The sequence below is a fragment of the Taudactylus pleione genome, unplaced genomic scaffold, assembly GCF_031769625.1.
Source record: "Taudactylus pleione unplaced genomic scaffold, aTauple2 ptg000647l, whole genome shotgun sequence".
In the NCBI taxonomy this organism is placed as follows: domain Eukaryota; kingdom Metazoa; phylum Chordata; class Amphibia; order Anura; family Myobatrachidae; genus Taudactylus; species Taudactylus pleione.
The window spans coordinates 1,511,583-1,530,000 of NW_028285049.1; positions in this window are offsets into that span (position 1 = coordinate 1,511,583).

An 18,418-nucleotide genomic window follows, 5' to 3' on the forward strand; every position below is an offset into this window, starting at 1 on the left:
ATGCAAATTGAAGATGTCACTGTTGAAGTACAACAGGATGAGGATACTGGTGTAGCTGGCACTGAGGAGGAAGTTGGCGAGGAGGATTCTGATGGTGATGTGGTTTGTTTAAATCAGGCTCCGGGGAAGACAGTTGTCCGTGGGATGAAAAAGCCCATCACGGTCATGCCTGGGCAGAAGATCAAACATTCCACCTCTTTGGTCTGGCAATATTTCTATCCAAATCCGGACAACAACTGTCTTGCCATATGTACCATATGTAAAGGTGAAATAAGTAGGGGTAGGGACGTTAACCACCTAGGAACATCCTAGCTTATACGGCACCTGCAGCACGTTCATAAAAAGTTACTGTCAAGTTCAGAAACTTTGGCTAAGACCGTAAGCAGTCCAGGGACACCTAAATCCCATTGTCCTGTTGTATCCAAGCGCCTGCAAACCACACCATCAACTCCCTCCTCATCAATTTCCTCCTTAGTCAGGATCGGAAGTAGTCCTGCAGGCCATGTCTCTGGCATGACTGACTCTCCTATCCGGGATTCCTCCGGAGGTTCTTGCATTGCTACGCCTACTGCTGCCGCTGCTGCTGTTGCTGCTGCTGGTAGTCGTTCATCATCCCAGAGAGGAAGTAGGAACACCACTATTTTTACTAAACAATTGACCCTCCAACAGTCCTTAGCGAGAAGGATGAAGTACGACAGCAGTCATCCTGAAGCAAAACGTATAACTGAGGCCTTGACTGCTATGTTGGTGTTTGACATGCGTCCGGTATCCGCCATTAGTGCAGTGGGATTTAGACAATTGACGGAGGTAGTGTGTCCCCGGTTCCAAATCCCGTCTAGATTCCACTTCACTAGGCAGGCGATACCGAGACTGTACAGAAACGTCAGAAAAAGTTTCCTCAGTGTCCTGAAAAATGCGGTTGTACCCAATGTCCACTTAACCACGGACATGTGGACAAGTGGAACAGGGCAGACTAAGGACTATATGACTGTGACAGCCCACTGGGTAGATGTATCACCTTACGCAGCAACAACAGCAGCGTCACCAGTAGCAGCATCTCAGAAACGCCAGCTCGTTCCAAGGCAGGCTACACTGTGTATCACCGGTTTCAGTAAGAGGCATACCGCCGACAACCTCTTAGAGAAACTGAGCGAAATCATCGTCCAGTGGCTTACCCCACTTAGACTCTCCTGGGGATTTGTGATATCTGACAACACCACCAATATTGTGCGGGCATTACATCTGGGCAAATTCCAGCACGTCCCATGTTTTGCTCACACAATAAACTTGGTGGTGCAGAATTTTCTGACAAGCGATGGGCGTGCAGGAGACGCTTTGGGTGGCCCGAAAAATTTCTGCCCACTTTCGCCATTCAGCGACTGCGTGCTTAAGACTGGAGCGCCAGCAAACACTCTTGAACCTGCCCCGCCATCACCTGAAGCAAGAGGTTGTGACGCGGTGGAACTCAACCCTCTATATGCTTGGATGGAGGAGCAGCAAAAGGCCATTCAAGCCTATACATCCACCTATGACATAGGCAAAGAAGGGGGTATGCACCTGACTCAAGCACAGTGGAGAATGATTTCCGTGTTGTGCAAGGTTCTCCAACTCTTCAAACTTGCCACATGTGAAGTCAGTTCAGACACTGCCAGCATCAGGCTTTTGCAGAAGCAGCTGGAGAAAGTGAAGGAGGAGCTAAGACGGAGCGATTCCGCTCGGCATGTGGGACTTGTGGATGAAGCCCTTCATTCGCTTTGCCAGGATTCCAGGGTGGTCAAAATGTTGAAATCAGACCACTACATTTTGGCCACCGTGCTTGATCCTAGGTTTAAAGCCTATGTGGTGTTTCTATTTCCGTCCGACACAAGCCTGCAGAGGTGCAAAGACTTGCTGGTGAAAACACTGTCAGCTGAAGCGGAACGTGACATGTCAACAGCTCCTTCTTCATTTTCTCCTGCAACTGGGGCTGCCAGGAAAAAACTTAGGTATCCTAAGCAACCCGCTGGCGGTGATGCAGGGCAGGCAGGACCAAGTTTGGACATCTGGTCCGGACTGTAGGACCTGGCAACAATTTCTGACATGCCTACTGTCACTGCATATGATACTGTCACCATTGACAGAATGGTGGAGGATTACATCAGTGACAGCATCCAAGTAGGCATGTCAGACAGTCCGTACCTGTACTGGCAGGAAAAAGAGGCAACTTGGAGGCCCCTGTACAAACTGGAGGGGGGGCAACTCAGGTAAAATAGAGCCAGTGTGTACTCCGAAAGAGTGTTTAGTGCAGCCGGGAACCTTGTCAGCGAAAGGCGTAAGAGGTTGCTTCCACAAAATGTGGAGAAGATGATGTTCATAAAAATGAATTATCAACTCTTCCAGGGAGACCAGCCTCCAGAACGTACAGAGGGACCTGTGGTGGTGGATTCCAGCGGGGACGAGTTAATGCTCTGTGAGGATGAGGATGTACACAACAATGAAGAGGGTGAGGAATCGGTGGATGAGGAGGATGAGGACGACATCTTGCCTCCGTAGAGCCAGTTTGTGCAGGGACAGATTACTTGCCAGCTTGTTTTGTGGGGGCCCAAATGAACCAATCATTTCAGCCACAGTCGTGTGGCAGACCCTGGCGCTGAAATGATTGGTTTGTTAAAGTGTGCATGTCCTGTTTATACAACATAAGGGTGGGTGGGAGGGCCCAAGGACAATTCCATCTTGCACCTCTTTTTTTTCTTTGCATTATGTACTGTTTGGGGCCTAGTTTTTCAAACTGCCATCCTGTCTGCCACTGCAGTGTCACTCCTGGGGGCCACGTGTTTGTGCCGCCCACTCGTGTCGCTTAGCATAGTCATCCAGCTACCTCGGTGCAACCTTTTGGACATAAAAACACTATTGTGAGGTGTTCAGAATAGACTGGAAATGAGTGGAAATTAAGGTCATTGAGGTTAATAATAGCATAGGAGCAGAAAAACCCACAAATTCTGTGAATTTAGCTGTTTTTATGCTTTTTTCAAAAAAATACAGATCCAAAACACAAAACCCAGAACCCAAAACACGGAAGGGTGGTTTTGGTAAAACCAATCCAGATCCAAAACACGAAGAAAGATCCAGATCCAAAACCAAAACACAAAACACGAAAAGTGGCCTGTGCACACCCCTAGTTTACATGCAATCCGAGCTAAGGTACTTACACCAGACTCGATTCGGGACTACTCAGAAACCCCAAAAGTGATCCGTGCCGGGACTCTATTCAGCTCAGAACCACAAAGTTCGGGTGTGTTCGGATTTAAGCAAAACCAAACCGCACATCTCGTATATGCATGAATGCTGAAAACCGGCATAAAAACAGCCTGGAACGTATGATTTGATCATCAAATGCTTGCTCGTCCAGACATCATTCTGCCGTTATCATTTACTGATGTGATGATAGTGACCATTAGTCCTGCCTGCAGTATATGGAGGCGCGCTGCCCCATTGCTCGGAGCGTTCCCCCCATTGGTCAGATTGTTTGCATTTATCTGGTTGTGTATAGCCAGTATTAGTGTGAGATTATATAGCACAATCTCCTCACTGCAGGAAGGGAGGGATCGCTGAGTTTGTCCCAGTCTGACTTTTTTTTATTGTTATTTATAACTCTTTGGTATTCTGTCATATTAATGTGTTACACAGTACAACATGCTATTCAGTAAGATAAATCTACTGTAATTCATTACCTTATATCTTCTGATGCAGAAGACGCACAGTACAGTAGACATAATGCAGAAGTCAGCCCCAGTATAAGGTGCAGAGAAGCCATGACATCTAGTGATGATTTCTGGGGTAAACTACAGGTTTTCGTAATGTTACCTATATATTGTGCGCACTTTCACTGATTAATTGAAACACAAACACAGTCCCATGAGAAATAGCAACAAAATATACGTTCATGTATTCATTTATTTAAGATATTAGAGCAACACTTTTAACTGTACAGATAATTTTCCATTTGGAAAAATATTTGTAAAGTTCGATTTATAGAGTTTACATTTTCCATGAACATATAGCCAATTGTGCCTATTGTATATTATTGTGAATAATGTTTTTCTCTAAACGTTGAGCAACCCAACGAGGACACAATAGTAGTCACCTTGACCAAAGGTTTTGTTGTACCAAGGTAGAGTAGTTCTACATTACATATTATGTGGTAAAGGAAGCTTATATTTGAGGCAAAATAGAGATGTGTCCTTTTACACTGTAGCTTCAGACGCACCAAATAGCCTCTCTCTATGCGGCAGGTCAACTGGCAGCAACAAAACTACATTGCTAGATTACCTAAATCAATTTGATGTGTGACTGTGTGAGTCTGAATTTCTGCAAAAAAGGGCTCCAATGACATTGGCCGCGGCTTTTCATCACGCAGCTTTTCATCACGTCGCTTTCTAGCGTCTCTGGTACACTGTGAGCGCCTTTTCGCTGTTTCTGTGATGTATATAGGTAGATGCAAAATGTAACGAAATATACAGTACACTACACTCAGTTGCGCTGGTCATCTTGCGCCGTATGGCGTATAGACACTAAGGGGTATATTTACTAAAGTGCGGATTCTTAGAAGTGGAGCTGTTGCCTGTAGCAACCAATCAGATTATAGCTATTATCTTCTAGAAGGTGCTAGATAAATGACAAGTAGAATCTGGTTGGTTGCTATGGGCAACAACTCTGCTTCTAAAAATCTGCACTTTAGTAAATATACTACCTAGGTGTATGAAGACACATCTGTATTTACAGTAGATCAGACTGAACTAATGAATAAAAATCCTGCAAACGTCATACACATCACATGTCTCCCATCACCCTCCAATCACTAAAATGTGCCTTATGGAATGCACACTCTGTAACAAATTAACACTATTCATTTTCAAAAACTGTCCACCCCTGAAACAACTACTGACATCAATTTCTACATTCACTTCTCCTGAGACTGCTGTATCACACCTTAACCAAACTCTGGAAATAGCCCTCTATGAAGTGGCTCCAGCTACCCATAAACCTCCACGCAAACGGAGATGTCAACCGTGGCATTCCCCAAGTAACAAGACACCTACAAATACTCTCATGTAAAACAGAAGGTCAGTGGTGTAAATCTCATACTCCAAACAGTGGTGGATCCAGGGGGGAGGGGCGAACAGGGCAATCGAACCCCATAAACACAGCCACTGTGCACTGTATAGAGCAGCCGGAGCCCGGCACCGCGCTACAGAAAGGTTGTTTTTTTTTAAAGGGGGCGAGGTCACGCCTACCACAATTAGGCCATGCCCCTCCTCTGGGCCCGGGCCAAATCTCAGCGGCTCTAGTGACAGGGCCAGGTAGGTTGGTTCCCGGGGTATGTGTGGGAGGAGGGGCTGAGAATGATAGATGGTCCAGGTGGGCAGTATGGGGGTGCTGTCATCCATGGATATATCGACATGTGTGCATATATACTATACATGTGTGTGTATGTATATATATATATATATATATTATTGTTTATTTATATGCTGCCACAAGTGTTCTGCAGCTCCTTACAAAGTACATAACCAAAAAAGTGACTTACAGTACAATACAATAAAATACAATGCAGGACATGGATAATATACATTGATACGATGGTGGCCATAACACTCAAATAAGCAACAGAGCATAAGCAGCCAAGTGTTAGGTGTCCTAGTGGTGAGTAAGAAGTAGATGAAAATAAAGTAAGGAGAAGCACAAGAGGGTAGAGGGCCCTGCTCACAAGAGCTTACATTCTCAAGGGGAGGGGCAGATAGACAGGTGTGACACAGATGGGGTAGGCAGGGAGGAAGGAGCATGTAGCAGCAAGTTAGGATGAGAGCTGGAAGGCTTTGATGAAATAGAGGATCTTGAGAGCCCGTTTGAAGGATTGTAGAAGGTGGAGAGTCTGATGGGGAGAGGGAGAGATTTCAAAAGGTGGGGAGCAGCACGGGCAAAATCTTGGAGGCGGGAGTGGGAGGAAGTAATCAGTTGGCATGAGAGGCATTTGTTGAACGAAGAGGGCAGACAGGAGAGTGAAGGGAGATGAGGTCAGAGATGTTTAATGGGAGAGGAGTGTGTGAGAGCTTTGTAAGAGAGTGTGAGAACCTTGAATTGGGTTCTGAAGGGGAAGGGGAGCCAGTGGAGGGCTTGTAAGAGAGGGGAGGCAGATGTAAAGCGTTTGGAGAGTAAGATGAGTCAAGCGGCAGCATTGAAGACAGACTGGAGAGAAGAGAGATGGGAGTTGGGGAGGCCAGATAGGAGAAGGTTACAGTAATCCAATCTGGAGATGACCAGTGAGTGTATTAGGGTCTTAGAAGCATCCTAGGTGAGAAAGGGTCTGATCCTGGAAATATTTTTTAGATGGAAACGACAGGACGGTAAGAGGTTCTGGATATGTGGTGTGAAGGAGAGGGATGAGTCCAGGATAACTCCAAGACAGCACACTTTGGGGCTAGAAGAGATAGTTGTGCCATCAACTGATAAAGAAATAGTAGGAAGTGAGGTTATGTGGGAGGGTGGGAAGATGATCATCTCAGTCTTAGACATATTAAGTTTAAGAAATCGCCTGGACATCCAGGAAGATATAGCAGATAGACAGTTGTAGATCCAAGTGAGGAGGGAAGGAGAGAGGTCAGGGGAGGAAAGGTAGATCTGAGTGTCATTGGCATAGAGATGATAATGGAGGTCAAAAGAGCTGATGAGTTCACCTAGAGAGGACGTATAGAGGGAGAAAAGGAGAGGTCCAAGAACAGAACCTTGGGGAACACCTACTGTGAGAGGATGTGGAAGGGAAGATAAACCATGAGAGGAGACACATAAGGATCAGTCAGAGAGGTAGAAGGATAGCCAGAAGAGGGCAGTGTCATGTAGACCAAGGGAGTGAAGGATTTGCAGCAGAAGAGGGTGGTCCACAGTGTCAAAAGCAGCAGAAAGGTCAAGGAGAATGAGCAGAGAGTAGTGGCCTTTGGATTTGGCAGCAAGAAGGTCGTTGCTAACTATAGTGAGGGCAGTTTCAGTGGAGTAGAGAGAATGGAAGCCAGACTGAAAAGGGTCAAGGGGGGAGTGGGAGGAAAGAAAGGTGGTAAGGCGGTTGTAGACAATACGCTCAAGGAGTTTGGATGCAAAAGGGAGGAGAGAGATGGGTCAGTAGCTGGCGATAGTGTTAGGATCAAGGGTAGGTTTTTAAGAATGGGGGAGACAAGGGCATGTTTGAATGCAGAAGGGACAGTGCCAGATGAGAGTATATGTGTGTATATACAGTTATATATATATACACACACACGTGTATATGTGTGTGTGTGTGTGTGTGTGTGTGTATATATATATATATATATATACATAGACACACACACCGCCCCCACCAAAGCAAGGGTCTAGATCCTGTTACGTAGAAAAACGGACCCAGTTTGATTGACACCTATATGTCCTTTTAATGTTAAAAATGGCCAAGCTAGTTTCTATATAGGCAGTTAGCAATACATTGTTTTTTATTTTTATTTTGCAGCAATACCTCCTGATATGTGTGTAATGGGATTGATGTGTATTTAAATCTGGTGTGCAGTGTGACTCTCTGAATGGAGAGTAGCCCCCAAGAGGATTTATCTTCAATGCTGACAGCATCAGCTATATAAAATAATAGTAATACAATGACACTCTCCAAAGTGTAATCCACTATTGAAACATTGCATTTTCTAATAGTGTCACATACAGGGTTATGTTGTACCTGAGAGGTATAAGAGTGGTATACTAATTAACAAATACTTTATTCAGCAATTGCTAGTAGGTGACCCTCCTGTAGATCAGCATTCCCGTTGAATGGAGGATCCTCAGACATACTGAATGCCTTAATTAACAGGCTGTATAATGTAGAGTTATACCTAACTTGATAACAAATTAACAGAAGACATAGCAGCAATGTTATTTACAGACAGGAGGGATAACATACTTTGTAGTAACACTTTCTTATTATAGCTGACACAGCAATAGATGAACTTAACAGTAATGGTGCATACACACGGTCAGATTTTGTGTCAGATCTGAACGATAACGATTTTAAAAATCGTTCAATCATTCATATATGAAAGAAAATCTGACGTGAGCCTGCAACTATGAATGATGCGCGTGTCTGCAGTCAGATTTGGACGATTTCATTCATTTTAATACTGTCTGAAATCGTTCAAATCATTGGTAAAATCGTTCATTTGTTCATCTGACAGATCTGACCATGTATATGCACCATTAATCTAATTTTAAGATCACTACACTACAAAGATAAGGGCCATAATACATATATATGTTTAAGAAGGTGATATACACACCCACTAATTTGCTATAATTATATTTTGGCCAGAGTGACATGGAGTGAAAGTGTTTTCAATAGAACTATATGCATGTTACTAGCAGACATTTAACCTGTGCACATAAATGATTTACTGTGTCTTACATCTGCCTGTGGTTATAAATAAGTACCAAAAAGAATCTCCCTGAGAGTGACTATCAGTGTGAAAAGTGAAAAAATTATCAAGTGCTCTAAACATTATTTGCTTTAATATAGTAAGGGTTGATATTAAAATTGAACCTCTATATACCCCTGGCTGTACCTTCTAAAATCCTACCTATAAACCTCTAAGGATGATGCTTAATTTGCGAACGCAGTCATACAGTAAATAGAGACTCCAGACTTAGAACATGTGGTTCCAAAGCACAAAGTATTATTCAAGTAAAAAGTACAGTCAGTTACACGCTATTGATCCAGACACAATTAGACGCAAAGGAATTATACAGACCCCCAAGTACAGTATACATACGCAGCGCCTCTGGACCAGATACCGGCATTCAGAAAGAAAACCTCCGTCAATCAGCATTCAGCAAGAAGACTAAAGACCCAGTGTTTGAGCACACATGTTTATACCTCCCCAGAATAGACAGGACAATAGATAAGTTTCTTGCTTATGCCACTGGTTCCCAGGGGAGAAGCATATGTTATAGTGCATTTAACAGGCTGGTTCAAATAGACTCGCCCAGCCTCTAACAACTGAGGGTCTTTTCCCTCCCGCCCCTCCATGCTGCATCCTAACAGTCGTTCATAAAATATACATTTTGTTGCTTGTAGTTTCTGTGGTCCATAAGTTGAGAATGCCTGATGCGATCTCCACACCGATAGTACCGGAATTCTGTTGAAAGAGTATGCATCAGTACGAACATAAACACAGCTGTCTTAACATGTATAGAACCTTAGTTATCAAATATCTTTATTTCACAGCATTTAAACTAACTGAACCAACTTAAATCATATACTTTAAAGCTTGTTAAACCTTATGTGTGAATATGTAATGTGTGAGTATTCAGGGTTTGATATAAAGATGTATTAATTGTGTATGAGGAAGGGTGAACTTAACTCTCACTAAGTGAACATCTTAGCAGTGTGACGTGCTGAGCCAGATAGTTCCACATGCCCACCCTGTCAGCAGTCCCCCCCCACCTGTCCCAGGCTTCAAAAGAAAAAACTCTTTATTCTCCCAGTCTCTTGTGTGAAATGCAAATAGCCCAGCTACAAGAGACAGACCTAAGATGACACTCTAGTCTTTGAAATCATGTAATTGCAGGAAGCTTGTTCATGTAAGGTGTGTATTCGAGCCAGACCACCTTTAGTGAGGGCAAACACTATCCAGGAAGCTTATCTACACAAGCTAGTTGTCACGTGGCCACTTGCTCTATTCATCTAATGCAATCAAATTTTGACATACTGTAAAGCCATTTCTGAAATATATCCTTTATAATACGTAAAGTCATGAAATAGGCTTTTGGTGAATCGCTGTAACCTATGGCGATGGTCACAGATGCATTCGCATGATGCTAATAGTATTATCGCCACATGTACTAAAGTGTGAGTTTATCTAAAATGGCGCTTAAGCGGCCATTTCGCAAAATGGCGTCTTGCGGCCAGTCGCAAGATGGTGTCACTGCGATTCAATTTTAAACTGATCTTGTCTCAGCCAATAATCCAGTTTCGACAGTCCACCCTTTGATAGCGAACAACATGCTATCACAATCTGATCTTAAAATTTAATTTAGGCTTACATTTATATATTATTTAGTGTTATTATGGGATGGCACAAGGTGGTTCTTAATCCATCAATAATGTGTCTCTGAGTGGGGACATAAAACTACTATTATACACACACCGCGGATCTTGGGAGATCATGTGAAAGGTGTGGGGATGCACCAGTCTTATAAAAGCAGTCTTGAAGGGGAATTTAGACTTTACATTATCTGAGGTGTTTTAAAAATATAAGGATCAAGAATTTGCCTATGCTGGTGATCACTTCCTGGACCCATTCCCCTAGACCTGAGAACCATTTCACTGGATTTCAGCCATGAAACCCATCCTTCTATCTTTTCCCCTACTTCAGCCACTGAAGCTTTATGGTTCTTGCGAAATTCCCACTTTAGCTGCAGAATTTCATCCATCTTCCGGTCTATCACCTCCTTAGGGTCGCTGGTATTATTGGTGACATAGGTGCAACATTTTACTCCAAATTGGGTGGCTAACGTTACGCAATACCCTCCAGTAACAGCAGCTAAATAATTCAACACTAGCCTGTGTTGCACCAGTTCTTTCTTGTACGCTTGCAATTCTCTCCCTGTGTACCTGAATGTGTCATCGTACATCTCGGTGATATTATCTATCAATTTAGCAAGTTCCTGAATATATCTAAAATTTAATGTATCCCGAGCAATTCTGGTGGGATCCAGTGCCACTAAAACTTGAAAGCCAGTTGTCTCACTAATTAACTGAGCGGCTTTATGCACATCACCAGGTAACATATTTCTCTTGCCTCTGTGTTCATATTGCGTGTGAAGATATGGTGATGGTGTGTGTTTATGTATACCAAGCATTTCAACATGTGTGAGGGTCATAACTTCTGGAAGTATTCTTCCCAAATAACATAACAATTACAATACTAAAATTGGTCAGACACTCCCCTGATTGGCATTGCACTCCTCCTGACTCCACTCCATCAGCACTGCCATCAGCTCCCATTTCCTCAATCGGTCCTCCATCACAGACACTGAGTATCCCCAAACAGGTCATCATGACAAAAACTCTGGAAAAAAAAAAGAACTAGGATGACCACAGCAGACCACTCCATTGCTGGAAGCACTGATCTACACATTTCTTTAGCTCAGATATCTCACCGTCACCTTTTTAATCCTTCCGGCACAAGCTCGCAATCGACAGGTCCACGTTATCGGCCTTGTCTCTGCCTTGTATCTCCACCTTTCCACCGATCAGTCAAACAACCTGAGCTAAAAAAATTTGGATCATAACAAATTCTCCAGATTTGACATCATGACAGGTTGCATTAGACATGTTAGTTAATAACACTTTCAATTTCGGTTATTCTCATTCATCTTCGTGAGACCCTGCACAGTAACCTCATTATCATATTTTCACATGAGGCTGCCTGTTCAAACAGGCAGCCTCATGTGAAAATATGATAATGAGGGGGGCAAATAAAGGAAAAGACATTTTGGGATAATCTTAGTGTTGTTACCCATCATCTTACACATGTTCTTGGAAACGTCACCTGTAAAATAAGTCCCCCCATAATTTTTAATAATTCTAGGGATACAGCTCTGCATACAGGTTCCTGCAATTAAATCTGGTTATTAATAGCTACTGCTCTAAATAATGCCTGTGCCACTGGGTTGGATAGTATTCCGAGTAGTAGTCGACCTTAGCCTGGCATGGCTGCCGTTTATCCTTAGCAACCTTGTGTCCTGTGAGTGGGAGATAAAGCGCAACAGTTTAATATCATTTAAACATAACCTAAAATACAACAATAAATCGTCCACATTTTACATTAGAACAGATAAATTGGCAGGTTGAAAAGATTGTAAACAGTCATATAAGGCCTGGGAGAAGATACTGGGGTTACCTATGAACCCATGGGAAACTCGTGTACCTGTGTGGTGTTCTTCACTTTGCAGTTCTTACTTACGTGTCCCACTTGGTGACAGTTAAAACATAATTTTGAACGGGTTGGATGAAAAGATTGTTGTGGGATTTGAGCAAGAGGGAAAGGTGGTGTTTAAGGGAAAGGATAGGGAGGGTAAGGATATTGTGGGGGATATGAGTATGGGACCTGTGGTTGTGTATGATATGTGGGGTAAGGATGTGTTTGCTGTGGTGTGGGATTGGTGAGGACGTGTAATTGTTCAGGTGCAGGTGTGTGTGTGGGTGCAGGTGTGTCGGTTGGCTGTGATGTTATTGTCATTCCTTCCAGAGCTTGGATACTGACAGCCATTAGTTTTTCGCTCTGGGTCTCTCTCTTCTTTGTGATATTTTTATCATGTTCTATGGCAGACTCTATGAGGGTATCTATTGTAAGTCCCTTCCAGCCAGGCTGTGAGGTCTGAGCCCGAGTCTTTAAGTCGTCTCTCAGACCGTCCATGAGTACCGTGACTATCATTCCCCTGTGGTGAGTGCTATCTTTAATATCTTCTATCCCAGTGTACTGGGTGATAGCCTGCAGATTCACTCTCCTTTTGCTTGTGAAAAATTTTTTCCAGTTAACTACTACTGGAAAATATACGCCCAATTGAGTTACAATGCGGGAAATGTTACCTTGGTTTACTTGGTCTGTTAAGGGAACGTCACCATCCAATACACAATCTGTGATAAATTTTGTCACGTCGGTATTGCGTGGCAGACAGGCCCTTAACACCACACGCCAATCTTTATTAGTTGGCTCATGAGAACTACCCAAATTTCTCAAAAATCTTTGACATTTGGCTAGTTCCTTTTTGGGATCGAGGAAATCATTTATGTTGGAATTTAGTTCTACTCTTGTCCAGGGACAATGCATTACTACTTCCCTCGTGGGCACTACACCGTTCGCATCTGCATTTCCATTCGGAACAGTTATCGTCCGAATGGGATGCAGACCGGTAGTGTTGCTACCTCTGACCTGGTTACCTAGCTGGGGGTTTAATCTGCTGCTGCTACGTATGGTATTAACAACTTCCTCTACGGGTGCAGAGTGTGTTAACACTTCCCTTGCTCTTACCGATGGAGATGGCGGCACCACCCGTGATTGTGGTGATGCAGCATCTATCATTAGGCACAGCATGGGAAATGGCAGACATAACAACAGGCTCATCATCCACATCATAAACATTTTCTTTATGGTTGCTTAAGAGAGGGTACAAATTGCTTGTTACATTTTTATGGGTATTTTTGGGAACTGTACTTGCACCTCCATCCACATAAGGTGGGGGAGGTGAGCGTTAACTGCTGGCAATACTCTCCACAACGCTACCTTGCCGCACGTGCACGCCATTTTGCGGCTCGGCCATATTGCAATTTAACGTCGTGGATGTATTTTCTGGCAATGCGCTCGCGATGCTAGTTTGCATCGCTTGCACATTTTTAAGCCACGCATCCCCTTCATGCTGCCACAATTTTAAACATTCAAAATATTTGAACTTTTTTTCTCGGGAGCGCATCAGACTGATGTGATCCCGGACGTTATCTAATACATCCTTATCAAAACTACCAATTCTGGAAAACGGTCTAACACTCTTCATCGTCATTTTAAACCATACATCACAATACCTTATTGCATAAGTACCGTACTTAGTATGCATAATACAACGGGCCGATCCGATCGGAGCCTCCATTAGCAGCACATCATTGTCTAACATCTTTACTGTTTGCATGGCTCCCATTCTGAGACAAAATCCTATGCTTTTCAATAAAGATTTAAACTGGTGAAAGACAATCAAGATACTTTCACTTACCTGTGGACGATTTAAGTCGGCGGCGCCCACACACCTGGATAAGATTTGAAAAAGGCAACTTCCACACCCGGATAAGATTTAGTAAGGCAACTTCCACACCTATGGGAGTTTATATGTCGGCCGCTCGCATGCACCTCTCTACAACAAAGACAACATGTACACCTGCTACTGTGTATAGAACGGTAAAGCTACTTAGCCCTTAAGGATCATACGATACCCTTAACTTTGTCCAACAAATATTCACTGTTACACACTTTTTTTCCTGCGCAGAAAAATACACGTTAACCCAGATATTGATAACAATTGAAAAAGGTAAACCTCTACGGCTTTGTTTAAACATGTGGCAGTAGAACCGGAAGTACGTATACACTATTGTGCGACCAGCCGCATACACAATAATGCGACTACCACACAACCGTATAATGACTTTTTTAACTGCGTACGCAAAAGTGTGTCTTTGCTGTGCGCAAAACTGCAACTCAGCCGCGTACTCAATGCTGCGGCACTGTCAGAGTTCAGCCGGGGATCGGCCGTCCCTTACCGTCCCGCCGGCTTCCTCTGACTTCCCAGGCAGTCGGGAGGCTGGCACGGCAATGTGGGAGGAGCTGAGCATTCACCCTGTAGCTGTGGTGTCAGGCGACCCGGTGAGCGGGGATTGCAGTTTCCATCATGGGCGGCCCCATGACACTTTCCCTATGTCAGTACTTCCTTCCCTGAGTGGCCCGGCTGGTCAGCTAATGCTGTGGGCCTATCAGCAGGCTTCCAGGGGTATATATCCGGCTCCTGTGCTCCAAGTAGTTGCCTGAACAATCATTGTCGCCACTAGTGTAACTAGAGGAGTCTCGTTCCAGGTTCCCGTGCTTCCAGTGTGTTTCTTCCAGAGCTTCTGAGCTATCTCACCACAGTGCCTTTACTAATCAACAGCCTGTGTGCAAGTTAACCCTCCATCTCACCACAGTGCTTTTACCATCACAGCCTGTGTGCAAGTTAACCCTTCATCTCACCGCAGTGCTTTTACCATCACAGCCTGTGTGCAAGTTAACCCTTCATCTCACCGCAGTGCTTTTACCATCACAGCCTGTGTGCAGGTTAACCCTTCATCTCATCGCAGAGCTTCTACCATCACAGCCTGTTTGCAAGTTAGCCCTTCATCTCATCACAGTGCTTTCACCATCACCCTAGTGCATGATCTCCGGCCGGCAATCCGGTATATACTTCGTGGGATATCCAGCTGTTACCTCAGCCTACCAATAAATCTCCACACCTCTCTAGCCAGCACCTCAAGTGCCTTTCTCCAGCCAGGAGTTCTATCCCACTCCCCATGTGTCTATTCCAGGCATTACCCTTGGGCCACGGGTGTTTTGATTCTCTGTTCCCTGCAGGCCATGGTCACCAAGTCAAAGGACCGCGACCTGCTTACATGGAGCCGCACAACCCCATATCCCGCTTGGAGGGGTCACTGGCGAACACCTCCTTGTGAATTAGACTCCGCACCATTGACTAGGTCTAGCCAATGACCAAGACTTGTGGATGCGGAGATCATACGTCCAGGCCCCTCTCCTTCGCCTCCTCCCGCAGCCTCAGACCTCAGCTTTCAAAAACCCACCTCCCAGCGTGACAGGCACCCTTTTAAACGTTTGGTTCTATCAACAAAGGAAAACAAACTTTTTCCTCTCTTGTCCCTGGATTCTAGTCAGCTTCCTTTGCTCACACGAAAATGGATAGCGATTTTTCAGCACAAAGCGGTTACAGGAAAACCTTGTATATGGCCACTCCACCCTTTGCTGAGATATCGATAGCCGTATGTGCCGTGTGAGTAGGTAAGTGACTTCACTCGATGAGCCCCCATCTGTTGATATTAAAATTGAACCTCTATATACCCCTGCCTGTACCTTCTAAAATCCTACCTATAAACCTCTAAGGATAACGCTACATTTGCGTACGCAGTCATACAGTAAATAGAGACTCCAGACTTAGAACATGTGGTTCCAAAGCACAAAGTATTATTCAAGTAAAAAGTACAGTCAGTTACACGCTATTAATCCAGACACAATTAGACGCAAAGGAATTATACAGACCCCCAAGTACAGTATACATATGCAGTGCCTCTGGACCAGATCCTGGCATTCAGAAAGAAAACCTCCGTCAATCAGCATTCAGCAAGAAGACTAAAGACCCAGTGTTTGAGCACACATGTTTATACCTCCCCAGAATAGACAGGACAATAGATAAGTTTCTTGCTTATGCCACTGGTTCCCAGGGGAGAAGCATATGTTATAGTGCATTTAACAGGCTGGTTCAAATAGACTCGCCCAGCCTCTAACAACTGAGGGTCTTTTCCCTCCCGCCTCCCCATGCTGCATCCTAACAGTCGTTCATAAAATATACATTTTGTTGCTTGTAGTTTCTGCAGTCCATAAGTTGAGAATGCCTGATGCGATCTCCACACCGATAGTACCGGGACTCTGTTGAAAGAGTATGCATCAGTACGAACCCAAACACGGCTGTCTTACTGAACCAACTTAAATCATATACTTTAAAGCTTGTTAAACCTTATGTGTGAATATGTAATCTGTGAGTATTCGGGGTTTGATATAAAGACGTATTAATGTGTGTATGAGGAAGGGTGCACTTAACTCTCACTAAGTGAACATCTTAGCAGTGTGACATGCTGAGCCAGATAGTTCCACATGCCCACCCTGTCAGCAGCCCCCACCTGTCCCAGGCTTCAAAAGAAAAAACTCTTTATTCTCCCAGTCTCTTCTGTGAAATACAAATAGCCCAGCTACAAGAGACAGACCTAAGATGACACTCTAGTCTTTGAAATCATGTCATTGCAGGAAGCTTGCTAATGTAAGGTGTGTATTCGAGCCAGACCACCTGTAGTGAGGGCAAACACTATCCAGGAAGCTTATCTACACAAGCTAGTTGTCATGTGGCCACTTGCTCTATTCATCTAATGCAATCAAATTTTGACATACTGTAGAGCCATTTCTGAAATATATCCTTTATAATACGTAAAGTCATGAAATAAGCTTTTGGTGAATCGCCGTAACCTATGGCGATGGTCACAGATGCATTCGCATGATGCTAATAGTATTATCGCCACATGTACTAAAGTGTGAGTTTATCTAAAATGGCGCTTAGGCGGCCATTTCTCAAAATGGCGTCTTGCGGCCAGTCGCAAGATGGTGTCTCTGCGATTCAATTTTAAACTGATCTTGTCTCAGCCAATAATCCAGTTTCGACACACCCCATGAGAATATTATACACATAAAATTGGACTGATACTTTTACACTGCCTTAGCAGTCTACAACTGCATTGTGATAACCTACTGGTTCACACACAATTGTATTTAAAGTGTGTACCAGATGTTTAACTGGTTTATTCAACACATAGGGGTCTATGTACTAAGGAGTGATAAGTGACAGAGTGAAAAGTGACAAGTCTGTGATAAGTGCCAGCCAATCAGATTCCAACTGTCATTTTTCAAACACAGCCTGTGAGATGACAGTTGGAAGCTGATTGGCTGGCACTTATCACAGACTTATCACTTTTCACTCTGTCACTTATCACTTCTTAGTACATAGACCCCATATTGTTGAACAGTATGAGTGAATTACACAGGGCTTACTGGTTATTGTAGAATACTGCAGGCAGATACACACTATTTGTACTTATACAGAGAGAGGGCTGAATAATACCCCTTTTGCACCTAAATTCCAGGTCTGACCCGGAGTTGGGTCTGCATAGACCCGGCTTTTCCGGAGTGAAAGTGGTCGCTTGAAGATGACATCATCTCCAAGCGCCACTGAAGCCGGACCAATCGGCTGGCTAGAAGCACGCTCCAGGTCTTCGTAAACCGGAGTGCGCTGTTCTCACAGCAGAGTTTCACGGGCTAAGCCCGTGTTAAACCCTGCTAGTTACCTGGGTTGGATTGCCGGGTCACTCGACCTGGCGATCCAACCCTCTCCCCTTTTACACCAGGGAGCTGCCCGGGTTAACCCTTCAAAAACCCGGGTTTTAGCTCCGGTGTAAAAGGGGTATTAGTCAATTGATTTGACCTTTTGTGGATAACAGAGATGAGTCACTGCAGGGAACAGCAGAATGAATGGCACGGGAGATTGATCCCAGCTGCACAAAGATCAGCATCTTTGTAACAGAAAAAATAGTTACTATGTGTAGTTACATGACATTTTCATTCTAGTAACCAGCAGGATTCAGAATATATAAGAGCCACTAGCGGATAGTCAGGGCCATTGAGAGCCTGGCCGGGCCCGGGTAAAGGAGGGGCGTGGCCTAATCGCGGGAGGCATGGCCACGCCCCCTTCAAAAAAATCATCACTTTTTCAGCGCCGCTGTGCGCCGGGGAGGAGGGCGCTGTAAGTCCCCAGCCCGGTGCTAAGCTGGGGGGGTGCGATCACAGCTCCCCCCACAGCCATAGGAGATTGCACCAGCTGATGCAGCAGCCGTGAGCAGTCTCACATAGCAGCCCAGCACAAGCTGTGTGCTGAGCTGCTGTGAGGGAGGGGGGGGGGTTAACGCCGGGTAAACTGTACCTGCTCCCCCCCCCCTCTCGGCGCCCATGCGGATAGGAATGTATTT